Source organism: Bombina bombina, chromosome 5, assembly GCF_027579735.1.
Source record: "Bombina bombina isolate aBomBom1 chromosome 5, aBomBom1.pri, whole genome shotgun sequence".
Taxonomy (NCBI): domain Eukaryota; kingdom Metazoa; phylum Chordata; class Amphibia; order Anura; family Bombinatoridae; genus Bombina; species Bombina bombina.
Genome location: NC_069503.1, coordinates 43,315,837 through 43,325,591, shown reverse-complemented (window position 1 = coordinate 43,325,591; position 9,755 = coordinate 43,315,837).

Sequence of the window (9,755 nt, the reverse complement as noted above, 5' to 3'; positions counted from 1 at the left end):
TAACTCATAAACATAAATTGTGCTACAGTTGTGCTTCTGTGTGTATTAACCCTTCACTGGCACAGAGAGCAGCACAGTGTGTATTAACCCTTCACTAGCACAGAGAGCAGCACAGTGTATATTAACCCTTCACTGGCACAGTGTGTATTAACCCTTCACTAGCACAGAGAGCAGTACAGTGTGTATTAACCCTTCACTGGCACAGAGAGCTGCACAGTGTGTATTAACCCTTCACTAGCACAGAGAGCAGCACAGTGTGTATTAACCCTTCACTAGCACAGAGAGCTGCACAGTGTGTATTAACCCTTCACTAGCACAGAGAGCTGCACAGTGTGTATTAACCCTTCACTAGCACAGAGAGCAGCACAGTGTGTATTAACCCTTCACTAGCACAGAGAGCAGCACAGTGTCTATTAACCCTTCACTAGCACAGAGAGCTGCACAGTGTGTATTAACCCTTCACTAGCACAGAGAGCAGCACAGTGTGTATTAACCCTTAACTAGCACAGACCTGCACAGTGTGTATTAACCCTTCACTAGCACAGAGAGCAGCACAGTGTGTATTAACCATTCACTAGCACAGAGAGCAGCACAGTGTGTATTAACCCTTCACTAGCACAGAGAGCTGCACAGTGTGTATTAACCCTTCACTAGCACAGAGAGCTGCACAGTGTGTATTAACCCTTCACTAGCACAGAGAGCTGCACAGTGTGTATTAACCCTTCACTAGCACAGAGAGCAGCACAGTGTGTATTAACCCTTCACTAGCACAGAGAGCAGCACAGTCTCTATTAACCCTTCACTGGCACAGAGAGCAGCACAGTGTCTATTAACCCTTCACTGGCACAGAGAGCTGCACAGTGTGTATTAACCCTTCACTGGCACAGAGAGCAGCACAGTTTGTATTAACCCTTCACTGGCACAGAGGGCTGCACAGTGTGTATTAACCCTTCACTGGCACAGAGGGCTGCACAGTGTGTAGTAACCCTTCACTGGCACAGAGAGCAGCACAGTGTGTAGTAACCCTTCACTGGCACAGAGAGCTGCACAGTGTGTATTAACCCTTCACTGGCACAGAGAGCTGCACAGTGTGTATTAACCCTTCACTAGCACAGAGAGCTGCACAGTGTGTATTAACCCTTCACTAGCACAGAGAGCAGCACAGAGAGCAGCAGTGTGTATTAACCCTTCACTGGCACAGAGAGCTGCACAGTGTGTATTAACCCTTCACTGGCACAGAGAGCAGCCCAGTGTGTATTAACCCTTCACTGGCACAGAGAGCAGCCCAGTGTGTATTAACCCTTCACTGGCACAGAGAGCAGCCCAGTGTGTATTAACCCTTCACTGGCACAGAGAGCAGCCCAGTGTGTATTAACCCTTCACTGGCACAGAGAGCAGCACAGTGTGTATTAACCCTTCACTGGCACAGAGAGCAGCACAGTGTGTATTAACCCTTCACTAGCACAGAGAGCTGCACAGTGTGTATTAACCCTTCACTAGCACAGAGAGCTGCACAGTGTGTATTAACCCTTCACTAGCACAGAGAGCTGCAGTGTGGGTATTAACCTTTCACTGGCACAGAGAGCAGCACAGTATGTATTAACCCTTCACTGTCCCAGAGAGCTGCACAGTGTGTATTAACCCTTCACTGTCCCAGAGAGCTGCACAGTGTGTATTAACCCTTCACTGTCCCAGAGAGCTGCACAGTGTGTATTAACCCTTCACTGGCACAGAGTATAACAGTGTGTATTAACCATTTCACTAGCACAGAGAGTAACACAGTTTGTATTAACCCTTCACAAGTACAGAGAGCTGCAGTGTGTATTAACCCATTCACTAGCACAGAGAGCAGCACAGTGTGTATTAACCCTTCATTAGCACAGAGAGTATTAACCCTTCACTAGAACAGAGAGCAGTATAGTGTGTATTAACCCTTCACCAGCACAGAGAGCAGCACATTGTGTATTAACCCTTCACCAGCACAGAGAGCAGCGCATTGTGTATTAACCCCTCACTAGCACAGAGAGCTGCACACTGTAAGTTAAACAGCACTTACTTCCCCATTGCCTGGCACAAGCAGATGAATAACAAGCATTAACATAACAACAACATTTATAACAATTATAAAACTATTTAAGAAGACCAGAAAGTGACTAAAACGTTTTATTACACAATACACACAGCCTGACTCACTCACCCAGCAGCAGCTGCACAGGAAGTAAATGGGAGGGGAACAAAGGTCAGTTCAATACTGAACTACATCTCCCAGAATACATGCAGAGAAGTCACATGTTAAGCAACAGCCAATCAGACAAAAGAAAAAATGCAATCATTTGAAATACAAATTGGATGCTTTTTAACATTGTTTAAAGGGACAGTCTGTCATGAGATGCAGGACATATGCAGGACACAGCAATGATGGTACAACTCTATTTTATTACAGAGCATAGCAATACACATCCAGACAGGTTGATTGTACTAAACTAACTGCGACACAGACACCGGACCTAAGCCCCGCCCACATGCTAGTGACATCACATCCTGCTCTCATCACATCTTCCCCTTTTTCAAAGGCAAAGCATACATTCGCATATATTAAATAACAAGGTACACCAACAGGGTATACAACAACATTTTGTTTTAGAACATTATAAAAACAGATAGATTAGAAAACATGAACAAATAAATTACATCCTGACTTGGACATCGGGGTAGACTACCCTAGTCCACAGTGACCATGGGATTATTCTGCCCATACTTCCGGTCACTGTTCTAGCTAAAGTCAGTCCCTGTATCGGGCCGGAAGCCTCACCACTCTTCCGCTTGATGTAACTTTGCATGAACTGTCCTCTGATACAGAAGATGGTGAACAAGAGTCTGCTGGAGGCAAAGATATATCCCCGCTATGATCTTGCTGAGGGGAAGGCACCTCCCTTAGAACAGGGGATCCCACCGGCGGTGGTACTGAGGTATCCGGTTCCAGACTCTCAGGTACAGGCTGAAGATGTCTTCGGTTACGGCGTGTAACCGTCCCTCCCTCTGTAAGGACTGTGTAAGACCTTGGTTCTGGAGAGCGGCCCACTACCGTAGCAGGCGTCTTCCATTTCTTCTCATCATCCAGTTTAATTCTGACACTTTGGCCCGCTTTCAGTTCCTGTAAAGGCCTGACAGAATGTCTCCTGTCGTAGAAGAAACGATAACCCTTTTTGGCCTCTTCATCCCTCCTAAGGACTTCGTCCCGAGGAACAGGGCCAGGCGGCTTGAAGACACCCACTGAGGGTAAAGTGGTGCGAATCTGGCGTCCTAGCATCAGCTGTGCCCGGCTAAACCCGGTGGCTTGAATGGGCGTCGCCCTGTATGACAAGAGGGCTAGGTACGGTTCAGATTGCTTTAGAATGAATTTTGTTGTTTGAACTGCCCTTTCAGCCATTCCGTTGGCCTGCGGATAATGTGGACTTGACGTGGAATGTACAAAATCATATTCCCTGCTGAAAGCACTGAACTCTGTAGAAGCGAACTGCATGCCATTATCACTCACCAGCTCCATTGGAATGCCCCAGCGGGCGAACAAGCTCTTCAGGCGAATGATAACGGCCTGACTTGTGATATCATTCAGGGGTGCTATTTCCAAATACCTGGAATAGTAGTCGATAACAACAAGAAACTTTTTCCCGTGCAGTTCGCACAAATCAGCAGCTATTTTCTGCCACGGCCCCGCAGGCAGCGGAGTAGACATTAAGGGCTCCCTTCTCTGAGTAGGCCGGCGTTCCCGGCAAAAGGCACATTTAGACACGTGATTTGCAATGTCGGAACTGATCCCAGGCCACCACACAGCTGTAGCTGCTCTTTCTCTGCACTTTGTAATGCCTAAGTGCCCATCGTGTATCCTGTTCAACATCTCCTCCCTCATGCTGACAGGAATTACAATACGGTCTTGGAACAGCACCAACCCCTCCAGCTCCGTGAGCTGCGACCTCTCTGGCTGGTAAGCATTTAAAGACATCCAGGCTGCCCGGCTCTCGGGCCAGCCATCTCTTATGTACCTTATAACTTCTTGCAGATCTGTGTCCAAATATGTCTCTTTCTTTATCTCTTCCAGTTTCCTTGAAGAAATGGACTTAGAGGCCAGAACTGAATCAACATACACTTTTACATCCGACTCTGTGGAGGATTCTTCAGCAGCAGCCAGCGGGAGCCTGGACAGTGTATCTGCCACAACCAGCTGCTTCCCTGGCACATGCACTGCCTGAACATTGAACCTGAGTAGTCTCATTAAAAGTCTCTGGCATCTCAAGGGTGTTTTGTCGATGTCATAAGAATTGATAAGAGGGACTAGCGGTTTGTGGTCAGTTTCCAGACTAAATTTCTCCAAACCCACTAGATAACGCTGAAAGCGCTCACAGGCCCAAACTGCAGCCAGGCACTCTTTCTCAATTTGAGCGTATTTTGACTCAGCAGCCGTCAGTGTGCGGGAACAGTAGGCGATGGGCTGTAGTTTGTTGTCATTCAGCTGCAGAAGTGCAGCCCCCAACCCATAACTGCTTGCATCAGCACTAACCACAGTCTTTTTTAAAGGGTCGTAGAACCCCAGCACTGGGGCAGACCCCAGCAGGGACTTAGCATGCAGGAACGCTTTTTCTTGTGAGGGTCCCCAAACCCAGGCAACATCTTTCTTAAGCAACTCTGTGATAGGGTGCAAAACTGTAGATAAATCTGGAAGAAACTTGCCCACGTAATTTACAAGGCCCAATATCTGTCTCAGCTCATGTACATCAGAAGGGCTTTTCATCTGTTCGATAGCCCGAATTTTCTCGGGGTCCGGCTTGATGCCATCCCCGTTGATGATATGCCCAAAGTAGCATAATTCAGTTTTCCTAAAATGACATTTTTCTTTATTCAGCTTCAGCCCAGACTCTTTGATAGCCTGCAGCACACAACTCAAACGCTGATCATGCTCTTCCACTGTAGACCCATACACTAGAATGTCGTCCATGACGACTGCTGTGCCCACGTGGCCACTCAGGAGAGAACTCATTTCCCTCTGAAAGATCTCAGGAGCGGAGGATATCCCAAAGGGAAGTCTGCAGAAGCAGAACCGACCTACCGGAGTGATAAAGGTAGTCAGTTTGCGGCACTTTGGATCCAGGGGGATCTGCCAAAAGCCGCTAGAAGCGTCTAATGTGGAAAAGAACTTCGCCCCAGCCAACTTCGGGGCTATATCTTCCAATGTCGGCAGCACAAATCTCTCCCTCTTCACTGCCTCATTCAACCTTTTCAGGTCCACACAGATGCGCACCTTTCCGTTTTTCTTTGCAACTGGAACAATGGGGGCACACCAATCAGTTGCTTCAACAACCTCTTCAATAACCCCCATAGACTTCATGCGCATGAGCTCTTTCTCCACTTGAGGCATGAGCGGGAACGGAATTCTACGAGGAGTAGAAATACTGTACGGGACTGCGTCACTTTTAAGTGCTATACGGACAGGTTTGCAGCTCAGTAGGCCCAACTCGCCAAACATATCTTCAGAGATCTCATTCACTCTGGCCACGAGGCCCAAGTCACAGGCTGCTTTTCTGCTCAATAAACTGTTAACACACTGACCTCGGATCACATGCACCCACATGGTGAACTTCCTTTGTTTGTACTCACAGCTGGCAAGAAATTTCCCCACACAATCAATGCGGCCACCAGGACTATGAACATTTGTAGTAACCTTCGCCAGCTGGGGCTGTCGAGGCAGTTTCATAAATTCAGCAAAAGACATTACAGTGATATCTGCTCCTGTGTCAATCTTAAAATCAACTTTGGCTCCCATTACAGTAAAAGTAACTTTCCAATCTTCCTCTGAGCTTGTCCGTTCCACAACAGACCCCACAAAAGACACTTCCTGACCCTCCTGGTCACTGTCCACCTGCATCTCCTTAATGTATTCAGTTTTACACACCACTTCAAAATGGCCTATTCTGTTACATTTTCTGCATCTTTTATCTCTGGCCAGGCATATAACACTCTGATCATGGGCACGGTAGCACCGTGTGCATCGGGCATGCTGCGCCCATCCACTTCTAGGCCTTTCCAGTACTTTAGATCTACCACTCACACTGTGCCTTTCACTAGCAGTTTTCCTGGACTGTTGCACTTCATCCACAATACTCTCAGACCTCAGATCAGCACTTTGCTTTTTCACCAGTTCACTCTGGCGGGCCATCCTAATAGCCCCGTCTAACGTTAAATCAGGCTCTAACTGCAGCTTCAGGGAGACTTCAGCATCTGCAATTCCAATAACTATTCTGTCTCTGATTTGCTCTTCTTTAGCAACACCAAACTCACAGAATTCAGCTAATTCATACAGGCTGCGCACAAATGACTCCACAGATTCTCCCACACGCTGATTACGTTTGTGAAAACAAGCTCTCTCCTGAATCACATTTCTTTTGGGCACAAAGTGGGCACTGAGTTTATCCATAACTATATCAAAGTTAACTTCGTCCCCTTCTTGGAAAGTAAAAGCATTGAACACTGGCTGTACATCTTTCCCCATAGAGTATAAAAGAGAATTAACTTGTACTTCACCACTCTCCTTGTTCAGTTTGGATGCAATCCTGAAGCGCTGAAACCGCTGACGCCATGTGGGCCAAGCTGCAGGCTGAGAAAAGTCGAAAGGCTCAGGTGGGGTAAACTTTGACATCGTCATCATCAGAAACAGAAGCGTAGTCCAGAACTTCTGACACCATGTCATGAGATGCAGGACATATGCAGGACACAGCAATGATGGTGCAACTCTATTTTATTACAGAGCATAGCAATACACATCCAGACAGGTTGATTGTACTAAACTAACTGCGACACAGACACCGGACCTAAGCCCCGCCCACATGCTAGTGGCATCACATCCTGCTCTCATCACACAGTCAACACCAGAATTTTTGTTGCTTAAAAAGATAGATAATCCCTTTATTTCCCATTCCCCAGTTTTGCAAAATCAACACTGTTATATTAATACACTTTTTACTTCTGTGACTAACTTGTATCTAAGCAACTTCTGACCGCCCCTAATAACATGATTTTTAGTTATTATCTATTGACTTGCATTTTAGCCAATGAGTGCAGTGTCTGCCACTAGCCACAGGTGTGATCACAATGCTATCTATAATTCTATATGGCCTACATGAGCTTGCTTTCCCCTGCTGTGAAAAGTAAATAAAATAGAGGCAGTCTTCAAGGGCTTAGAAATTATCACATGTGCCTTCCTAGGTTTCTTTCAACTAAGAATACCAAAAGAACAAAGCAACATTGTTGATAAAAGTAAATTGCAAAGTTGTTTAAATTTACATGCCCTATTTGAAAAAGTCATAAAAATTAGTTAGCAAATTCATAAAATTCATAAAATTAGTAACTGAGCACATTGTCACTGTCATATCCTCTACTAGTGCATTACAGCTACACTATATACATAAAGCTACACAATATATATTAGCACTTTCACTAGCACTGAGCCCATTGTCACTGTCATATCCTCTACTAGTGCATTACAGCTACACTATATACATAAAGCTACACAATATATATTAGCACTTTCACTAGCACTGAGCACATTGTCACTGTCATATCCTCTACTAGTACATTACAGCTACACTATATACATAAAGCTACACAATATATATTAGCACTTTCACTAGCACTGAGCACATTGTCACTGTCATATCCTCTACTAGTGCATTACAGCTACACTATATACATAAAGCTACACAATATATATTAGCACTTTCACTAGCACTGAGCACATTGTCACTGTCATATCCTCTACTAGTGCATTACAGCTACACTATATACATAAAGCTACACAATATATATTAGCACTTTCACTAGCACTGAGCACATTGTCACTGTCATATCTTCTACTAGTGCATTACAGCTGCACTATGTACATAAAGCTACACAATATATATTAGCACTTTCACTAGCACTGAGCACATTGTCACTGTCATATCCTCTACTAGTGCATTACAGCTACACAATATACATAAAGCTACACAATATATATTAGCACTTTCACTAGCACTGAGCACATATTGTCACTGTCATATCCTCTACTAGTGCATTACAGCTACACTATATACATAAAGCTACACAATATATATTAGCACTTTCACTAGCACTGAGCCCATTGTCACTGTCATATCCTCTACTAGTGCATTACAGCTACACTATATACATAAAGCTACACAATATATATTAGCACTTTCACTAGCACTGAGCCCATTGTCACTGTCATATCCTCTACTGGTACAATACAGCTACACTATATACATAAAGCTACACAATATATATTAGCACTTTCACTAGCACTGAGCCCATTGTCACTGTCATATCATCTACTAGTGCATTACAGCTACACTATATACATAAAGCTACACAATATATATTAGCACTTTCACTAGCACTGAGCACATTGTCACTGTCATATCCTCTACTAGTATATTACAGCTACACTATATACATAAAGCTACACAATATATATTAGCACTTTCACTAGCACTGAGCACATTGTCACTGTCATATCCTCTACTAGTGCATTACAGCTACACTATATACATAAAGCTACACACTATATATTAGCACTTTCACTAGCACTGAGCACATTGTCACTGTCATATCCTCTACTAGTACATTACAGCTACACTATATACATAAAGCTACACAATATATATTAGCACTTTCACTAGCACTGAGCACATTGTCACTGTCATATCTTCTACTAGTGCATTACAGCTACACTATATACATAAAGCTACACTATATATATTAGCACTTTCACTAGCACTGAGCACATTGTCACTGTCATATCCTCTACTAGTGCATTACAGCTACACTATATACATAAAGCTACACTATATATATTAGCACTTTCACTAGCACTGAGCCCATTGTCACTGTCATATTCTCTACTAGTGCATTACAGCTGCACTATATACATAAAGCTACACAATATATATTAGCACTTTCACTAGCACTGGGCCCATTGTCACTGTCATATCCTCTACTAGTGCATTACAGCTACACTATATACATAAAGCTACACAATATATATTAGCACTTTCACTAGCACTGAGCACATTGTCACTGCCATATCCTCTACTAGTGCATTAGAGCTACACTATATACATAAAGCTACACTATATACATAAAGCTACACAATATATATTAGCACTTTCACTAGCACTGAGCCCATTGTCACTGTCATATCCTCTACTAGTGCATTACAGCTACACTATATACATAAAGCTACACAATATATATTAGCACTTTCACTAGCACTGAGCACATTGTCACTGTCATATCCTCTACTAGATCATTACAGCTACACTATATACATAAAGCTACACAATATATATTAGCACTTTCACTAGCACTGAGCCCATTGTCACTGTCATATCCTCTACTAGTGCATTACAGCTACACTATATACATAAAGCTACACAATATATATTAGCACTTTCACTAGCACTGAGCACATTGTCACTGTCATATCCTCTACTAGTTCATTACAGCTACACTATATACATAAAGCTACACAATATATATTAGCACTTTCACTAGCACTGAGCACATTGTCACTGTCATATCCTCTACTAGTGCATTACAGCTACACTATATACATAAAGCTACACAATATATATTAGCACTTTCACTAGCACTGAGCACATTGTCACTGTCATATCCTCTACTAGTGCATTACAGCTACACTATAT